At 38.1% G+C, this 21,489-nt stretch overlaps 2 long non-coding RNA genes across 2 annotated transcripts in view; both read right to left on the reverse strand.

Annotated features, from left to right (window-relative positions):
• Positions 1-62: 62 nt before the first annotated feature.
• Positions 63-6,176, reverse strand: LOC125094231 (uncharacterized). The gene is made up of 3 exons (XR_007125426.1): positions 6,104-6,176; positions 4,392-4,533; positions 63-200 (listed from the first exon to the last, which is right to left on the reverse strand). It is a non-coding gene; the product is annotated as an uncharacterized LOC125094231 (long non-coding RNA).
• Positions 6,177-6,963: 787 nt separating this feature from the next.
• The window catches only part of LOC125094233 (uncharacterized), a 40,799-nt gene continuing 26,273 nt past the window's right edge, over positions 6,964-21,489 (reverse strand). Inside the window, exon 3 of the long non-coding RNA XR_007125427.1 lies at positions 6,964-7,098. This is a non-coding gene — a long non-coding RNA (uncharacterized LOC125094233). The remainder of the gene's footprint in view (positions 7,099-21,489) is intronic.

Here is a 21,489-nt window from a genome sequence, read left to right on the forward strand (position 1 = left end):
TTTAGTTCAACAAGAAAAAAATATAATAAATTTCATCAATGATGAAAAGACTTAAGGACAGACTGAGACTCGCCCAAACCCCATCAAGAAGCCCAGGAGAGGAGAAGACTGACGGGAGCGTTCCAAGAGCCTTGCAGAAGAGGTTGCGGACATGCGTTTGTTTCTGAGCACAGGGAACCAAGAAGAAACAATTGCAGAGTCTGTAAATAAAGGCGGCTGATTAGAGCTGGGATAACAGCCAATAGCAGATTGTGCTAAAGAAAGTTGTACCAAGAGGAACCAGAACATGAGAATTACTATTTATGAGATGGGTGGTGGAAATAAAGTAAGGGTGAGCAGACTGAGAGTCAGGAGCCAGATCTACAAACACAGGCCTAGATCACCCAGGTTCTTCCTCTCACACGGTCTTGCAGGCTTTACTTGGCTGGAAGGGGCTTCCTAAAATTACAGAACTACGCCAGAGAAGTTTTCTAATAAGTTCCAATACATCATTCCAATGTTCGGTAACATAATAAAGAATACCTATGTTAAATACTGAAATGGCATTTTTGAAAGCATTTCTTTTAAATAAAAATATAAGCTTAAGTTTATTAATACTGTGATTAAAATTCTAGTTTTGCAATAAATGAAGAAATGAAAGCTCTGGTTATAAAATAAAGAAAATGAAAAAAAAATCCTATAAATACGGAGAGAAAAGCAATCATTTTTATTATTATTTTATCTATAAAACCCCCAAAATCAACTAAAGCAAATTATTAGAGGGGCGCCTGGTTGGCTCAGCTGGTTAAGTGTTTGCCTTCAGCTCAGGCCATGATCCCAGAGTCCTGGGAATGAGTCCCTCATTGGGCTTTCTGCTCAGTGGGGAGTCTACTTCTCCCTCTCCCTCTGTCCCTTGTGGTTCTTTCATGTTCTCTCTCTCTCTCATATCTCTGTCTCTCTCGTGCTCTCTCTCTCTCTCAAATAAATAAATAAATATATTTTAAAATAAAATAAATTATTAGAATTATATTAAAAACTTAATAAAGTGTCCAGATTTTTAAAAAAACAAACACACATCAAACATGAGTCATATGATGGGAAATTTAGGGGATTTTTCTTTCTTGTTTGGAGAAGTAAAGAATTCATACTTTCTTTCTGGATATGAATGCAATGAATATGGATATGAATGAATGAAATATCAGCTAAGTTAATGTATAAGTTTAAAGCAAGGCCAATCAATCAAAAATAGATATGTAGATAGGGATACAGACATACACATAACTATAGACATGGATGTAGTCAAATAAAGATATAGCTATAGATGTAATTTATTTGATCAGAGAGAAGCCAGAAATATCAGATTATTATATAAAAAAATTAGAAGATATTTTAATAATATTTCAGAGCCTAAAAATAAATCTGATTAAATTTAATAATTTATTTATATGATAAAATATCTCCAGAAATTAATAAAAGAAGTCCTTTTTTTTCATTAATTAAGAAGCTAGAAGTTTGGGAGATTTTTTTTTATAATATATGTCATAAAGCAAAACAGAATTCTCTCTGACCACAAAATCCTAACTTCCCACACTTCCTGCTGTTGCTACAGAATATGCCCTTTAACCTCATATGATCTCTAGTCTCCTCATCCCACATACTGGCATGGTTTCATTGCTCCTCTGTGCATTTGGGGGCAACATTTTTAAGGCAGCCCACCCCAACATTACAGGAAAATTCCCACCCTGTCCATTGCCTGTCTTGATCAAGTCCAACTACCAGTTTATTCTGTATGAAAGGACGTGCAAATGAATTTTATAAACTGCAGATCACTCCATAAATGCTCAAGAATATTATTTCTTGAGCAAGGTCCCAGGCATCTGAGAACTGCCAAAGACACTGAGTAATCTGAAAGGGAAAATCGTGCTCTCCAAGATCACATGGGCACATTGTTACCTGGAAATTGTTCCATCTATCTCAGTGTAATGATCTGCATTGTCTTCCCGCAATGATTTTCACGCATCTTTTTTGCTATCCTTAAGTAACCAATCCCACCCATTATCTTTTATTCTAGACAGATGACCATATTTCCCATTTAACCAAGAAAATTGAGACCCTATGAAACAAGATTCCTCAATTTTCCTAATCTCTCACAGTATCTATAAAACCTCCCTGGGTATTTGCAATCCTGTTCTTGTTCTCTTTGCTATCTGAGGGGGAAAAGATACCTCTTCTTTTTGCCAAAGTAACTCACTCTACTCACTTTTGATCTCGTTCTGTATAACATCCCTTGGGAATTTTTCCAGCCGTTTTTGCCTTTCTCCCTCATACAACTTCTTTACTGCTGATTTATCTCCCTGTACCTCACACCCTTATCCTTTCACCATAGAAATAACCCTTCCCAGGCATCAAACCTCTTGAATAGTAGTTGCCTCTTAAACTTGATTCACATCCACACAGTCTAACAGTTTACAACCCAGCTTCTGCTGCCACCAAAGTTTTGAAACTGTAGATAAATCCTAAGCACCAAATCCAATTACCTTTTCTCACTCTTCACCCTCCTTGACCTCTCAACAGCATATCATGTTTTCCTTATTTTCTTGACTACAGTATCTTCCTTGCTCCCATGAAAGTTACTTTTGGGTTTCCTTCTCTGGCTCATTTTCCTTTTCATTTCCCCTAAACGCTGATGTTTTCATCAAGATGACATTTCTTTCTCATTCAGAGAGATTACACTCACTCACTACCTTTTAGCAATGACTTCAGTTGTGCCTCTTTATCAAAAGCTACTGTCACTCTATTTCCACTTTCCTTAAAAATATTATATATGTCATCCTGAAACCTCAAACCCGATATAAACAAAATAAAGTCATTTCTCTTTAACCTGATTAACTTCAGAGAAAATGACTCTTGTCTTTGAAAATATTTGCTAACTGAACTGTTTGTGCATAAACTTGATCAAGAAACTCAAAGCCACTTTGCCTCTACTTATGTGTTGATTGACTAACGCGAGACTCCGATTAGCCAGATACACCAGGGATGCCCAACTTTTCTGTGTTTTCCATGTTCTTTCCTGTCAGTCTCTCTATACTACCTCCTTTAAAAAGACTTTTCTATTATTTTGACCTATTCATAATTTTTCTTTTATCAAACTAATATATATCTATTGCATAAATTTGGAAAATACAAAATCATTTTAAACATAAGTAAACTTGGGGTGCCTCGGTGGCTCAGTAAGTTAAGTGTCTGACTCTTGATTTCGGCTCAGGTCGTGATCTCAGGATTGTGAAAGCGAGCATCACATCAGGCTCCACACTGGGCATGGAGTCTGCTTGGGATTCTTTCTCTCCCTCTGCTCCTCCCCAGCTCCCTCTCTCCGTCCTCAACGAGAAAACAAAAACAAAAAACAAAAACAAAAAACACTTGCCTGAAATCTTACCATCCAGAACTTTGTTCATACACACACATACACACACACACACACACACACACACACACACACACATATATGCATGTACATGGATACATACATATCTATACACATAAAGATATAAATATACATATCTATACATTTATAGATAAATACAGATATAAAATTCCAATCTGTTTTCTCTGTGAGTACAGTTCAACAATAAATTCTGCCAATTACCAACTATGTAATCTCAAAGGACTTAATTTCTTTAATTATAAATAGAGAAAATGTACCTATATTGTAGGTTTATTATGTAGATTTTTTAAAAATATTAAAACCAGCACAGGGTATCATATAGTAATCATTGGAACACATTAGCTTTTTTCCCCCTATTGGACATTTTTATGTCATTAAATATTCTTCAAAATATTATCATTAACTGCTCCATAGTTTTCCATAGCATGAATGACAAAATGTATTACCCTGTGCCCTACTACTTGGTATTTAGCTGGATTCTAATTTTCTGCAACTATAAGTAATACTGAAATTAATATCTCTGTGCACGTCTAACATAGTCATAACTACCATCATTTATTTACTCTTTACTTTGTGCCTGTCACTGGGCTAAATACCCGAGTTACCTCATTTAACCCTCATTGTCATGAGTCTCATTCCATATGTGAGGAGAGAACAGCCTTGAAAAGGTAAGTCACTTGCCTCCTGCCAACCAGTAAGTGCAGAAGGCAGGGCTCCGACTCAGTTCCTCTGACCTACAAAATCTCTGCTTATAACCATTTCACCACACTGCCTTCTCAGATTCCTGACAGACATTCCTGAAAAAGGAATTTCTAAAATGAAATGACATTTGATAAATGTTATAAAATGATACTTCTGAAACTCTAGGCCAAGTTATACTCCCACTAGGCAAGTGTGATGCTGTCTACTTGCTCTCATTTGGGCATTGTTAAAACAACCGTAGCCAGTTTGATCCTGAAAATCGTACCTGCTGTTGTGGGGGTTGCAGGTTGGAGGCTTTCACAACCAAGATGGTATCTCAGGCAGCACCGAGAAATGCCCACATCCTCTTCTGCTGGCAGCACCTTCCTCGCTGTAAGGTTTCTGAGGAGAATGTGCTTCAGGAAATACTGAGTAAGAAGCAAAGTATCATTTTATTACTTCTCAGGCCACTGCCCAAGAACCCTCTGTGCTCTTGTTCTGATAATTAGGGCTTAGAAAATGCCAGAGAGCTAAGCAAGAGTCCTTTCCCCACTAATTGGATGTCTGATCTTGAGATCTTATGATCTTTTGGCTCTCCGTGCGGAGGAAAAAAATTGAAGACTTGCTTTCAGTCATTTTTTCCTTTATTCCAGAAATTTATTAAGCATCTACCTTCTGCCAGGTTTGCTCCAGGAGCTAAGGATACAGCAGTGAATGGAATACATTGAAGTCCTTCCCCTTATTGTGCTCACATTTCACAGATTAGATAAACAGTATTTATTATTTCTTTGTTTATAGTTTATTTTATCTATGGAATAAACAAAATTGTATTTTATGTATTTTGTATTTAATATAAATTCTGTAAAATACCATATATTATATATGGTATACAAGTAGTACACCATGTATATAGTATATATATAGTATGTATGTATATGTAATTCTTTACAGTGTTAGAATTATGAAGGAAGTAATTCAGAGTAAGGGAAAAGAGAGTGATGTGGGCTCCTATCTTATATGGGTGGTCTAGGTAGATCTTACTGAGACATAAACCTGACATGGAGAGAGATAAATTTAAGCATTTAAAATAAATTCTTCCCACTACATTTGTTTTAATTCATATTCCTTCAATTATAAGTGAGGTTACATATGTTTCCATATGTTTTTTGACAATAATTATTTATATGTGTGTGAATCTGGAGGGGCAGGGAAGGGGGGCTTTGTCTATCACAAAGTCATTTTTGATCCCCAACAAAATTGATTTAATCTTACTTGGAAATTAAATAAAATTGTGTCTGTGTTTCTTGTGTGCTTATCATGTTCTACCTTGTATTTCAAATATTTTTTGCTTGGCTTATCTTCAAAGTGTAAATCTTTTGAAGTCTGCAATTACTTATTTAATCTGCATCACCCTTCCTGTGTAGCTTAACGTGTTGTATGTGGTAGGGGTTCAATAAACCTTTCTTGAATTAGGCTGAATCATGAGTGGACAGGGACTTGATCTCAGATAACCTTAGATTAGATTGTCTTTTCCAAGTCTTTAGGTGTTTTTGCTTTACTCTCTAACATGAGTTTACTGATGGTTTGTGTCCTGTGACTGTGTACAGAAAACAGTCACATTATTTTTAATTTTCTTGATATCATACACAAGTTTATTTCAATATAATAGAGTCCTCTGATCTCTAATTATTTCTGCACAAATATTTCTTCCTTTCTATGATTGGCTCTCTCTCTCTCTCTCTCTCTCTCTCGAATTGCATTTGCCCTTTGTCCTCGAACCGACGTTATCTATCTTGGCAGTGACTACAGTATTCAACGACCCAGTCCCAGAGTCACTACTAGGTAGCCCTTGTCTTCAGCAATTCCACCTTTCCCCGAATTTGTACAAAACCCCAAGGAGCCACTGAGAAACATGACTATATTAAAATACAATGTTATATTATTTTTTAACGTAATAATATTAACATCCAATACCCAAAATGAAATCAAGTTGCTTACCCTGGCATTATTCTAACTGCAGCTTCCCCCAGTCTCCGAAAGTAGAGTGTTCTCTGAAGCTTTCATAAGCCAAAACGACCTAGAGCAAAGCAGCAACAATCATTCATTTATATGGAAAATGTTTTGAGCGTTACCAGATTCAGAAGGTAACCTCTCTTATGCTTTTCTGATACCTTAGGAGACGTGTCGCTAACAGATGCACAAACTAAATTGAGATAAAGCACAGATGCTCACAGACACAATTTGAAGTTCTGGCGGTTTGGCACCCGAGTGTAATTCCCAGGGAAGGAGTTTGACGGCGACACTGTGGACACTCTCGGGGTGCGCGCTACCTCCCTAATGACTCACTGGGAAACAGACACCAAACGCTATTTTCACTCTCTGCCTTTTTCATAAAAGCAAAAATCCTCCTCAGATTTCTTTCAGTTAGTGAAAACAGGTACCAACATAGGTCTTTCACAAAAGCAAAAGGCCTAATGCGATCTCTGGAAATGTGAGGGATACCAGGTGTAAGACTAAATGTTAAAATGAAGGAAACATGTTCCTAAATAAAGCCAAGCTACTGTAGTATTAGAAATGGTGAGGTTAGAACCTGTTTGTCTTGTCATGGTGTAACATCATGTCTAGAGAATTTAGCTGTGGTAAGCTGTCATTCCTACTTATGATCCCATGATACAGTGATAATAGAACAGGAAAGAATAGTTGGCTTGAATGGACACAAACCAGTCCCATATATCCATGCTCAGGAAACCGCTGGACCTCAGCAGGAACAAGAGAACCACATTCACTGAGTGTCCCGAGAGTCCGACAAGTCTGTGCAAAGCTGGTTGCACAGTGGCTGCTGGAACAACACCGGCAGCCAAAGGATCCAGAAACAGGAGGTCAAAGGATGCCAAGTGGTGCAAAAGATGTGGCTGATACAGATCTCCTTCCAGCGCTGAACTGTCACTAGTGATGTAGGGTCTACATTCCAGGGTCAGGTTAGGCAAGCAAATCTGTTGCATAGAGAATGCAATATGAATGGGGTTTGTTCCTTTGTCTGTTACACAAGAAAGTCTATCATGAAGAAATTGTTCACTGTTCCTTGCCAGGTGGTCCATCCACCTCTTGTGAGGCAACAGAGGGCCTTTCATACTGCAAATGCAGCATCTCAGAAATGCAGAATCTATCTTGTTTCATGCCCCAAGATTTGACTTTCAGAAGTGAAACCGAAGCTCAGAACATTCACCTGTGGTTTGCTAAAAATCACAGCTACTGAATGGAAGGATTGGGGCGGTCGGTGCTATAGGTGTTCTGACGTCCTGCCCCGGGCTTTTAATAACACACACATAAATACGGTGTCCTCCTTAAGCCTGTCCGGTCCTGGCAGTGAGACAATTGCCTGGATTCTGGGCCTCTCCATCATGCACCCACACAAACTCTCCGGAACCCCAGACATGCCCTGACAACAAAGGCCCCAACAGTTGAAATGCAAAGATCATGCCATGTGTAAAGAACACAGCCAGCATCTGGACTCATCAGAGCTCGCTGCACAGAGTGTAAAGTTTTGGCTGGACCAGGAAGGACACCGGCTGCCCCGCTGCGGGAATAACAAGGGAGTGTGTGCATCATGCTCAGGTTAGCACAAGAGGGCTCCCCTCCAAGCCCCAATGGCAGGAGTGGGCTTCCAGTCTCTGAAGTGGGCTTTCTCCCCAAAGAAAACACCAAGAGGAAAGTTCATCCATGACCAGAAATCACCCTCTGACAAATACAAGTGCTTTTTCTGGGAGTTCAAGATGTCGTCCTCTAATTGGTGTAGGTTCCGGCAATCTTATTCCTGAAACAGAGCTCTGAGCCAACCACTGGCTTTTTCTTCGCTGCTTCCATTTAGGAGACCGAATGTGTGGTTTTCTTTCTCAGAGACTTCAAAGTCATCACTATCCATTGATGTCTAAAATGACATTTCTGATTTTCATTCATCAAGTATTGAAAGAATGTACATTTGTCATAGAGTTCTTATGCTGAGCACTGTGTAGGATACCAGAATATACAAAGCACACAGAGATCACCATTTCCTTCTATTCATAGATAGGTAGCAAAGCAGTTTGAAAGTTCTATAGAAATATAAAGATTTTAGTACACACCTGTACCCAAATTCAATATCTAGGAATGATTAATGTATTCAATTGAGCAAGCGCACAAGTAGGCAGAGCAGCAGGTAGAGGCAGAGAGAGAAGCAGGCTCCCTGCTGAGCAAGGAACCCAACGTGGGACTCGATCCCAGGACCCTGGGATCATGACCTGAGCCAAAGACAGCAGCTTAACCGACTGAGCCACCCAGGCATCCCTAATGTATTCAATTCTGATGTCTGAGAAATATTCTGACAATCTGAGAAACACAGTACGGATATGACCCATTTTTATACACATTCTCACATAAATAGCATATTAGAATTCACCAGAATAGAACTTGTAAAACAATTTTATGTTTTGTTAACTGTACAATTACCAATTATATAAAGACCATCCAATGTAGGTCAGTACTAATTTCAATGGAACCAAGTGAGATAGCAGGTAAGTGAAGAGATAAAAATATGTAAGAAAGTAAACTCTCAGATCAGATATTCTTGACCTCATAAAGATCTCAATGACATACACTGTCTGCACTAACTACAGGACTGAAGTTACCAACATTTTTCTTTGGAAAATATACTCATGGCTCTTTACACTGTGTAGTACACATATAATAAAGAACTATAAAATGTTTTTTAAATATCAATATTAGAAATTACTAGTGTGCTATTCAAACTGTATTAAGAAATAAAATACAGTATTTAAGAACTGTATTAATAGTCTACTTTGATAATTGTGTTGAAAATCATTCAGGTAGTCAGACATCATATAAGCTAAAATCTGCACTAGGTCATTTTTCTACTCTATCTACTTAAGTACAAAAAAAGGCTCAAACATCTGCTCCAAACTCTTCCTAAAATCAAAATTAAAAATTTACATGAAGATTCAGGAAAAAGTCAATAGAAAAGAAAATATGTATATGTGATCCCTTTATGAGTAAGTTCTGGCCTAATTTTAGATATTTGGTTGACCCAAATTTCTATTTCTATTTTTATTTCTTAAGGTAAACATTACTTTAGGGAATGTTTGCTTCTAATGTTTTTATTATTTGCAATTCAAAATTGATTTTCCTCCTGATCCCAAGAACCCCGTCAAGTATGATGGGGTACACATCTATTAAGCAGTGACCTGGAGTCCTGAAAATCTAGAGCACTCCAAAAGATTCTAATTTACCTTTTGGAAGATTTAATTTATAATCATTATGATGGGGTTGAATAATATCATCCCCAAAATTCTTGTCCACACAGAACATTACACTGTGACCTTATTTGGAATTGTGGTCTCTGCAGCTGTAATAGCTAAGGCTCAAGATGAAATCATACTGGATTAGGGTTAACCCTAATCCCAATGAAAATGTCCTTGCAAGAGTCAGAAAATGACACAGACAGAGGGAAAACGTCATGCAAAGACAGAGATTAGTTATGCTGCCACAGCCAAGGAAGGTCAGGAGCCACCAACAGCTGGAGAGGCAAGGAAGGATTCCTCCCTACAGCCTTTAGAGGAAGTGTGGCTCTGTCAATACCTTGATTTCAGACTTCTGGCCTCCAGAACTGTGAAGGAAGAAACTGCTGTTATGTTTGTGACAATTTGCAAGAGCGATCACAAGAAACTAATACAAGGGACATGAACTACTCCAGTGCCTAATTCCACTGAGGGAAGTTTAACCTATAGGCAGACAAACATATTCCCTTTACTACTGGATCTCAAATTAACACAGTGCTAAATCGATTGTAAATAGTGTGTAACAATGGTGCTAAAAAATTAATTATTCTCCTAAGAGTCTTAATTTGGGGAAAAAGTTAGTTCAATAATAAGATGCATAGAAGATGTCTTTATCCACCTCTATTTTATCATATGTTCTCCCATTTAACTATTTTTGAAGTTAAAATGAATATAAAAGTTATCTTAAAGTTCCAAGTTAAATAGACTATAAAATACCTTTTTTCAAAACACTGTGTGTTAGTCTCAATTTAGTCTTCACTTTTTACAAGATGTGATAATTAAATTAGTTTTTTAAAAATTTATATAACAGTATTTTATCTTCTCTTAAAAATCATCAAAAAATGAAGTGCAAATTCAACCTACACTTCCCATAAATGAGGTGATCTCAACTATCACTTTACAAGCTGGACTCAAGAGTGACTTTATTTATTCTTCTCTAATATTTCTTGTCATGTATGAAATGGCTCCTTCAGACTTTGCCATTCCTGCATTCTTTTCCTCCCCATGGGCCAATAAAGGTTGGCTCCATCTGGACTTCCTCAGGGTATCCTGCTCTGTCAGAATGTCAAGGCCAGTAGGGTTCCAGTATTACTTACCCTTTATGAGCTATTGTTCCCACAACTGTATTGTTGTTTTACATTGTCATCTAAAGGGCATGCAAGATTTATGGCTAATTCAATGGTCTTGAGCCACAGTAGCAAAAACCTTTTAAGAGGCAATCATATCCTTTTAAGGAAATTATAAAGATGGCCGTAATTTGCTGCCTCCAAAACCTACTGGATGAGATTACAAGTCCTATGAAAATTAAAAGTTAAAACCAAAGTGACACTGCTTAGCATTTTGAGATTGAGATAAACCAAAGGCATACGCATGGTTTAGCATCTCAGAAGTCAGAGAAATGTCTTTGTTCTTTAAAACAGCTCAGGTCATGATCCCAGGGTCCTGGGATCGAGCCCCGAGTCGGGCTCTCTGCTCAGCTGGAAGCCTGCTTCCCCCTCTCTCTCTGCCTGCCTCTCTGCCTACTTGTGATTTCTGTCTGTCAAATGAATAAATAAAATCTAAAAAAAAAAAAATAAAACAGAAACGTGACAAAGTTTCCAAAGATAATCCTATGGTTACTCTCATAGGGGAACCTAAAGTAGAGAAGGACAACTTTTCAGTTGCAATATTTTATATTGTATGAGACCAGGGAGCATTGTCATCATTCAGTGAAGTGGGTGTTTTAGCAGTGAGCCTCTGAGTGCAGATGCTTGTGTCCATACAAATGTGCTGACAGGGGCAAGGCCAAGGCAACCCTTAAGGTAAATAGTGCCCCTTGCCTTGGAGTCCCCCACTCCAGGAACATGCAGTGAAGAACAAAATGACAGGAGATGCTCTGCAGAGCAAGTACTCACCTCAGCACCACAATCTCTATCTCTCCATCACCTAAAGGCCCATTTTATGAGAAGGAATAACAGCTGGTCCTTGTCCCATAAAACGTCTAAGTATATGCCTAGAAAGGTAAACTGCCAGTAGAACTAAATTGGGGCCCCATGGGTTTCTAGTATCTGCTATAAAATATATTTTTAATCAATTGATTTTTTTATTTCTGCTTTGGCTAAATTACAACATGCTTTAGGATGTTGATGAGCTCTGCTTTACACTGAGTAGATGTTTGAACTAGAATCAAACTCTTTAAGTAAGTTTTTAAGAGGCTTCATAATTGGACCCCTTCGAAGAGCTTTCATGTTTCCCCTACTTCTCCCCCTTGACCCTGAGCTCCAGCAAATTTGAAGATTTCCAGATTTGGAGGCACTATGCTGGGTGTTAGCTTACAGTCATTCCTGTCTTCAAGGAGATCAACAAGGTCTGCAGTAAGTAGAATAAGAGCTACATAGATACAAGCACAGGACACTTGACCCAGTTTGGGGGGCACAGAAGGCTTTCTAGGAAAAATGTCCGGAGCAACATCTGAAAGGTAACTAAGTGTTAGGCAACTTAGGTTGTATGCACAAGTTTTCTTTACAGAAGGAACAGCTTGAGTGAATGCTAAGAGGTCAGAAACTCCTTGAAAACATGACAAACATTCTTTTGCTTATCCTCAGCTTCAATTTGCCAATGGTTTCTAAGTGCCAGTTATTGTGGGTGAATTCGAGATGAGTTCTCAACATGAGTTTTCCCCCCAAGTTCTCCTAAATTTCACAAGTTTCCTGTGCTCAAGCCAATTATGGGAAACAAGAAACAAGCTTACACAAATTAAGAGTGGGATGATATACATATCATTTTGTGAATGATAATGCTATTCCTAAGTACAGTATTCTTCACTAAACTATAGTGCCTGGCCCCCATGTGGCTCTGTTAATTGTTTTATTTCACTCACTGTTCAAATAGTTCTCACTCTTCATTAGACTGAAGGCCTGTGGTCTCCATGAAAGACGTCCTGAAAGCTTGGCTTTGAGTAGCTGTTTCTCTTCTGTAATCTCTTATATTTTATACAATTCAGGCTCATTGGTCTCCCTGATGATATCCTCATTTGAAAACACAAAAACAAAGCAGGAACAATGCTATCAACCATGCGTGCTAAAAGCATGACATCTTCCCACCTCCATTTTGCCCTAATCACTCTCATTTATCATCCCTTGGCCTCCTTCCCAAGTTCTTCCAGTCATCCCCTAAGCTACTAGAAAAATATGTTGGATGAGAATTTGGCAAAATATGGTCCTTCTTTAGCTAAATATACATGTGTAATACACATATATGTTCAGAAAAGAAGTAGGCAAAACTAATTTCACATACACTACAGTGGCACCACATCTGTTCTCCATAAATGCCAGTTAAAGGGGAGAATTAGCTTGGAGTTGGCCCAGAGACTAGAAACTCTTGTGTGTTCAATTCCTAGCACTTTCTTTTGACTGACAATGTGATGCTTCACAAATATTTTACTCTTTGGCACTCAATTTTCCCTTCCTGTAATGCCTACTGGTCTCTATTCTCCTTCCCACCGTGTGTACTTCCCAATTTCTGTGTATAGTTTTCACTGATTTTGATAGGTATTCAATTTAGAAGGAGAAGGGAGGTACATATGCATGAATAAAATAGAGCTCTTTCTGGTTTACAAAACTACTTGATTAAAGTTAAGACATGACGTACAAAATTGTCCATGTGAGTCTATTTTTAATGTCAAGTTCTGACGTTAAAATATGCTCACTTTTTTACCTATCACTTATGGCATGTACCTTTTACTCCAAAAGATAAAATGCTATAATTCTAGGAGTTTTCTAGGTAATATCAACATCCTTTAATTTTAAAATATATTTCCTTCTCTGAGGCTCAGACACAAAAACATAAACCAGTCCACTTTTTTAAACTCCAACAGTAAATAAATTGTAATTCTAATTATCTTTATGTGCTACCTGACTTTTTAAAAATTAAAGTAAAAATTTTAATAGAAATAAAAATGAAAATCTGTGGAAATGCTTGTCTTCAGAAGAGCTCAAAGAAACTTATAAATACTTCTTCAACCGTTTCTGGTTTTCTAATTTAAAATGATGCATCATGCAAGAGTTATAAACAATTGTTTCTTATAAAATTACTTTCCATACAAAGCTTGGTATCAGCTCTTATAAGTCATTTCCTATGATTTCTGAATCATTTGGCGAGTAGTTATGCATCTGTGCATAACTGAATGACCTAAATTACTTTAACTTCTGATTCATCACGCCCCCATCCTATTTTATATTTAGCTGTATTTGATCTCCAAATAGGAATGTCAACAAGGAGCAAGGTCATACAAAAATAGTCTCAACCTATAGTTTTATTGTTCACTTCCCCCAAAGACATTTTTGCATCTTCTGTTCTCCTAAGTTTTTCTTATTTTAAGTTTTAAGCCATATGGTTTTGTCAGGTAAATATATAAAATCTTAAAGCTGGAAAAAAATCTCAAGATTGACTAGTTTCAACCACCTAATAATGCAGAGATATCTTCTTAAACTCTCTCGGAGGTAATTCAGACACTAAACTTCTAGAATGGCAAATCCATAAAGTCACAAAGAAACCAATTTCTTATATTCCCAAATTAAGACTACTTGCCCTTCCCAATGTCTGGTGAGAACAACATCCTGCAGGCCTTTGCATGACTTGCTCCCTACCGACATTCAAGTGTCTGCTTGAATGTCACCTTCTCCAGAGAGGCTTGACATTTCTTCATAATACTTAACTGTCACCTCACATTAAACTATAAGTCTACTTGGGTTTTCATTGATTATCTGACACTGCACAGAAAATAAGCCCCAAGAAAGCAGGGACTGTATTTTATTACCACTGTATCCTCATCTGCTAGAATAATGCTTGGTATATAGTAGGTCCCAGAAATAGTTGCCAACTGACTGAATATTGAGCTTAAATGGGCATCCTTGTATCTTTCACCCACTGATCCAAGTTCTGCTTTTTGGAATCAAATGAGAGCAAACATTCTTCTAATGGCCAATATTCAGATATTTAAAAATACCTTTTATTAAAGATTTATTTATTTATTTTAGAGAGAGAGTGGGAGATCAGCAGAGGGAGCAGAAGAGAGAGAGAAGCTCAAGCAGACTCCCTGCTGAGCACAGAGCCAGGTGCCATGTGCCAATTCAATTTTACAACCCTGAGATCATGACCTGAGCAAAACCAAGAGTCTAATGCTTAACCAACTGAACCACCCAGGTGCCCCAAAAACATTTTTCAAACTCTTTCCTTTCAGAACTATATAGTACATGGCAGTAGAAATCATTTTCAAGAGCATGGTTTTAGAATGCAATTTTATCGTCCCAAAGCAAACAACCAGCAAAGTAAATTTGGGGAACAGGACTTGGGATTCAAGATTTTAGAGGTAATATTGTGATTTTTTATTATGAGGTGGAATTGGGAAACAGGGAAGAAATCTGGACTCTTGCTCTTTTCTCTATTTGAGGGTTAGTACAGAAAATGAATTACCAGGTCAATACAACAGCATTTAGATGGAGGGTCATAAATTCCAACAAGCTGTAGGAATGGCCACAACATTAATTATTTCTCAACAAATGTTTTCTATGTTACCTAGGGAATTAACTCATAGTTCCTTTATCTGTAAATTGAGGGGGTTGACAAGATTGTCTTCAACCTTTCTGATAGCTTTGAACTTATCCTTATAACCAACTTCCATCTAGTTAATAAATGATACCTGCAAGACTTCTGCTAAGATCAGCGATGTGGAGGTGGGGCTGAGAACCTGAGCAACACTGAGAGTTTGGGAATAGCCTTTCTCAGAACTGAGCTAGGGAACTTTAAAGATAAAAAAAAAAAAAAAAAAAAAAAAAAAAAAAAAAAAAAAAAAAACAACAACATTGTGCATCCATGAAGAACCTATTTAGAGATAAGGCATTAGAGTCAGCCAGCATCTCACAGATTGGGGTCTTTCTTTAGTAAGGTTTATGAAGTAGGAGGAAAAGAAGGGAAAGCACATTGTGGGAGTGACCCAGTCTGAGGCTGGTCAAAGTGGGAACCATGAAATTTTAAGATAATCATGAAGGTGGCATTCTGGTCATGGGAATACCTTGTGGGAGAGAAGTAAGTACAGCCAGGTAAGGACTAATGAGTCAATCAAACAGAAAGAATGAAGAAATGAGACAAAGTAACTGAATAAGTTTATTCAACAACACAATACATTATGGGAAGTTGAAATATGCCCTGTAACTATTTACATTCATGCGTATATGGAACACATAGTCGTCGTTCCTTTCCTCACCTCTTTTTTTTCATTGGTCCTGGCTTTCAAAGTACCTTAAATTCTTACAGTAGACTAATATTGTTTCCAAATTCCACTCTTCTTTGGAATGTCGTAACTTCTTATTATACTTTTTGATGATTTTATATTTGAAAAATTCTCTTTATCTCCTATCCAAGTGTCAAGAAAATGTCATCAGAATGACTAAAACTGGGTATTGTGTATTATCCTTTATATCTGATATGTACACCCCAGTCTGGTTTGAGTTTTCCTATGTATCTTTCTTTCTAAAGGAAGTCAGCTAATTTCCAATGATTATGATGGTGGTGGAGGATGATACTAACATGGATAAATTCTATCCACAAACCTCATTTTCAATAATCATTTTAATCTCCTCTTCAACAAGTCTTTTACATGAGTTTCTATGACTAACAAAATAATTTGGCTTTCAGTCTTATCTGCTCACTGAAAAGGCAAGGAGCCAGGAGTAGTGGAAGGCCAAATGTGCAGAGTTGGCCCCAAAGGCTCTCTTTCACACAAGTGTGCCCCACCTTCTTACCACCTATAAAAGCTGCACCCACGTTCTTTGTCCTTCTGAAGGTCAGCTAGTGAATATTATTTAAGCAACTTTCATACTGACCAAATTCTTTTCATTTACCTTGCTAATTTTCTTCTTAGATTACCTCCATTTTCTCTTTGGAAAATAGGCCCAACCTTAGGGTCTCAAACTTGTATTATCACAGCATATTTTTTCCATGATTCTAGTCCTCTTTGCAGATCTCCATTTATCATTACCACTTTCCTCTTTCCAAAACAAGAGTACACCTCTAATGACTAGGCTGTGGCCCAGGCTTCTTCACTTTTCCTTCCTTACAAATATCCACAGAAGGACCCTGTCACCAAAATATTTACTGATTGCAGCAATTCCTTCCTCATGTCCCCAGTGAGCCTTCTTCCCCTCTGCCAACACTACCTTCCACCAGATAAAGACATTGTTACCTGAAGGAAACCGGTTTCCTGTCTGTAATTTGCTGAGTCACATCTTGCCATTACTCTGCTCTAATCACCCAACATGTTTTCTATTCGCACCATATCCTACAAAAAGTTTGTCTTCTCATAAACTCTTTGTAGTTTTCTCAGCCAAAATCTAAAGCTCAACTTCTGCATCATGGATGCTTCCTTCAACTTCTCACTGTCCATCAATCAGATCAACTCTTTTCCCACCCATTTTTTGGCTATTTGCTCTAGGAGCTTTGAGAGTAACACAAGGAAGCATGATCGTCCCACACTTCACAGGTAGGAAAATGGCAGCCTTCTCAAGATAGTTAATTACCTAAGATGGTAGACTAGACAAGCATGGTGGTGACTCACTGCAGTCATGAAAGTATCATTGATGTGTTCAAAACAGAAACTGCTGGATAACATCTTGTGAATGTGTTTTACCAAGAATTTAGGTGCACATATACCTGATTTTCCACTGGTCTCTTCCCCATCTGAACACAGATGTTTATATAAGTTTAACTCCATCCCGAAAAGCCCAGGCCAGAGAATGATAAAAAAACCCGAGGGCACATTCACCAAGCCTCCCTCTCCAGAACTCAAACATCCAGCCTGTCCCCAGGTCCTTGTGAATGAAAATATCATCTTGTCTAGAGGTGCTTGAAAGGGACAACTTTACTATTATTTCATCTACAACATGAGGTGGTCTTCCTCTTCTTAATCTCCACTTCTCTCTTTTTCATTAAAAATAACTTGTAACAAAGTCAGAAATAAAGTATTTCACTTAGAGATCTCTCAAGTAGATGGAGACTATCAGGGTCCTGCCTTACAAAATGCTGAGCCGTGCTTCCATTGTTCTGCTTCAGGTATTCAATTTCATATTTCCTTAGATAAAATGATAATTAGTATCCAACAACATTTCGTTCAATCAAAATTTCATATGTGCATAAGTAATGTGAAAACTTTCAGAATATTTGAAAGAATCTGGATTTCTAGATAAGAACATTTTGTATTAGTTTTCCATTGCTGTGTAACAAATGATCACAAACTTAGCCACTTAAAAGAAGATGACTTTATTAACTCAGAGTTTCCTAGGGCCAGGAGTCCAGCACATTTCTGTTGGATGCTCTGTTTATGGTCTCACAAAGCTGCGAACTGTCAGCAAGTGAGACTTTATCTGAGACCTAGAGTCTTCTAGGCTTCTTGGTTGTTGGCAGAATTCAGCTCCCTGTGGTTATAGAACTGAGATACACTCTTATTTGTGATTTCAGTCTGAGGCCCAATTTCAGCTCCCAGAGACTACACGTGGTGTACTGATATGTTGCCTTCCCTACATTGTGGCAGATTACATCTTCAAGGCCAGTAGGACATAGCCATTCTCACTTTGAATCTCTCCATCCAGACTTCAAAAACAAAGTCTCATATAATATAATATAATCATGGACATGACTAGACCATCATATTCCCAGGTCCTGCCCACAATCAAGCAGAGGAGATTGTATAGGATATGTTCACCTGTTGGGGCAGAGCATGGAGGATGTGTCTCAAAGCCCACTTTAGAATTCTGCCCACCAAAGAGGTTCAGACAGGAGTTGCTTCCTGAAGAGACATGAGTCATCCATTTTTTTCTGAGATTATCAAAGAAGACGATTAATCGAGTCAGACTAGTCACAGACATAGCAATTACTGTTCTTGGTGGTCATTTTCCCAACACTGTGACCCTAGTAGGATGTTCAGCTGGCTCTGAGAATCTAAGGGACTGCTGTTCACAAATCTATCACCACTCTGGAGGTCTAAAAGATAAAGAAAATTCAATAACTTATGGATGGATTCTAAGTACTTTCATTTTAAAGCTTTTGACCATGGGGGATTCTTTCTGCTGATAATTCTAGACGAGCTTCAGGGAGAAAATTCTGAAGATCAACTTTCAAATACTCTAGTGCTTTTAAGGGTGTTTCAGGCATGAATTTTCAATAGCCTGCCATAAACACTTTCCCATAAAAATTTTAAGCTTAGCCTGAGAAATTATGAAGTTTAAAAGGAAGCAAAATAATAATAGTCCTCCTCATTAGTATTCTTAAAACTGCAGGTCAGCAAAGCTTACAATTATCCAGTCTATGATAGCATGCATGAACAAAAATTAATAAAATTGTGCCAGGACAACACATCCTATTTGCAATGTTTAACTTCACATTAAGTAAACTGTAGCATTGCTCCTGTTTAATTTTTTTTTTTTAGTTATTAGATAAAACTTTCCACAAACCTTACTAGATTAAAAGACTTTTTTTTTTCCCACAGTACTTCTATTCTGAGCGTTAAACATGTATGTTTTTGATAGTGCCAGCTGCGTCCTTTAAAACAGGGAGCTAATATTGTCTCCCTAAATTGTGAAGTTGTTTACCATCAATTGTAATGAGGTTTCCCCAGGGTATAGACCCATGGAATTTTCTTTCTGCCAACTGCCAGTCTACACCTACAACAACATGCACAGGAGCATGGTAAGAAGAGGCTGATTCAGCACAAATCCACTATGTACTACCAAGAAATAACTCAATGCATGTAATCAATAGATCCCAGAGCAGTTTCTTCATCTTTGAAAATGAAGGCACCACATTCATATTTGAACCTTAAATCAGATGTTACAGGTTTCTTTTCATTAGTGTTTTCTAGTTTGCACAACTTGTGCCAATTCAGTTAGAACTAAGAATTCTGGCAGTTTTTCTCTTCCTCTGCTTGGGTTTTGGAGGCCCTTTCTGCACTGTGGGGTCTTTCACTGTAAAGCATTTCATTCCAGGCAAGTTCAATGGGGAACACATGAGCCAGAGATGATGCTGGCTCTAACAAGAGCCTGACTTGCTGGCATTGCTCTTGGCTCTTTAGGAACTTCTCAGCAGTGTCCACCATTCTCAAGCAGCATCCAATTATATCCAGGCCTCCTAAGGATCTATGCAGCCTGTCTCACTGCTCTCACTGTATTCCCAGCATTCTCTAATGTCTGTGGCTCTGGATCATGGCAGATCCAAAACATGCCTTTAGATTGCTCTTAACAATTGTTTGGTTCTATGCAAATCCTCAGCATATGATCTTCATTTCATACCTATACAAATCACAAGCCTGGATCTTTACCTTTAAAAATGTGCTATCTGTTTTTTATCTAGTTTTTTGCTATTTTTCTAGTGTGCCTGTGGGAGGTGGGGGGATAAGAAGGGGCAGTTGGCAGTTCATGTTGAGAATTGAAGAGGGAAAGATCAGAGGACATAGAAAATAATATAAGCATATTTTATAGATATCAGAATATTCTGGAAGAATATATAAGAAACTGTCAACAATCATCACCTTTGGAGAAGACCAGAGAACTGAAGAGATTATTGATTATACACCATCAATTATTGACTGTATTCTATTTGAATGTGTTCTACTCATTCATTTTATAAATGTGCATTTAATTATTTCAATTAAAAATGAAAACGAGGGGCATCTGGATGGCTCAGTCAGTTAAGCACCTGCCTTCAGCTCAGGTCATGATCCCAGTGTTCTGGGATTGAACGCAAGTTCAGGCTCCCTGCTCAGTGAAGAGTCTGCTTCTCCCTCTCCCTCTGCTCCTCCCCCTGCTTGTGTGCTCTCTCTCTCTCTCTCTCTCAAATAAATGAATAAAATCTTTCTTCAAAAAATGAAAATGAAAGAAAAAAATGATGAATATTCCAGTGAATACTGTGTCAGTTTGATTTAAGAAGAGAAAAGACAAGCTCATCGATGAGAATTGACATCAATTAGAGCTAAAGTGACAAACCACCTCCCCTTTTGCAAAAAGGAGCATTTTTTCTTCATTCAAACAAAACCTTGCCAAGCACTATTCTGGGTGCCGTAAAAATTCACACAAAAGACACCATACCATTTTTGTCCCGCAGGAAGCAAAGATATGACAGACATGTCAACCAAAGAGTAGAAGTTAAAGCAGCTAATGGTTAAATGCCAGAGTCATTTTTGGCATGAAATGTATGATAGCTGAAATCATACTGTTATGAATTCAACTGTATCCCCCCCACCAAAAATATGTTGGCTTCCTAACCCCTAGTGCCTCAGAATGTGACCTTACTTGGAGATAGGGTCTTCACAGAGTGATTAAGTTAAAATGAGGTCATTAGTGTAGGCCCTGTCCAACATGCCATCATACCAACATCCTTATAAAAAGGGGAAATTTGTACACAGAGACCAGCACATATAAAAGGAAGAAAATGTGAAGACCCTGGGAGAACACCATCTCTGAGTAAGGGGTCCCTGAGGCTGCCAAAAGCTGGGAGAGAAGCCTACTCCAGACCCTCCCTCACAACACTCAGAGGAAACCAGCCCTGCCAACACCTTGATCTCAGTCTTCCAGCTTCCAGAGCAGTGAGACAGCACATTTCTGCTGTGGAAACCACCCAGTTTGTCAAATCTTATTACAGCCCTACGAAGCTTGTATATACACATTAAATCACTAATCATTAAAATGAACCCATCCTTCCTACGCAACCACAAATTAGCCTTGAAAAGAGAAATAGAAAACTATGTAGATAAATGTCAGTGGTGTTCATCGTAGCTTCCGTTCTCATTAGCGGTTCTCAACCAGAGCAGACATGCCATCCAGGGGACATTTGCCAATACATGGAGACATTTGGGGTTGTCACAACGGGGGGGATTGTTGCTGGCATCCGGTAGGACTAGGGGCCAAGGATACTGCCAAACACCCTATTAGACACAGCACAAGCCCCAACAACAAAGATTCATCTGGCCCAAAATATCAAAAGCACTGGTTGATAAACTATTTCTGATGACATTAAACCAAGTTTTTC

This window comes from Lutra lutra, chromosome 2 (assembly GCF_902655055.1).
Source record: "Lutra lutra chromosome 2, mLutLut1.2, whole genome shotgun sequence".
NCBI classification, from domain to species: domain Eukaryota; kingdom Metazoa; phylum Chordata; class Mammalia; order Carnivora; family Mustelidae; genus Lutra; species Lutra lutra.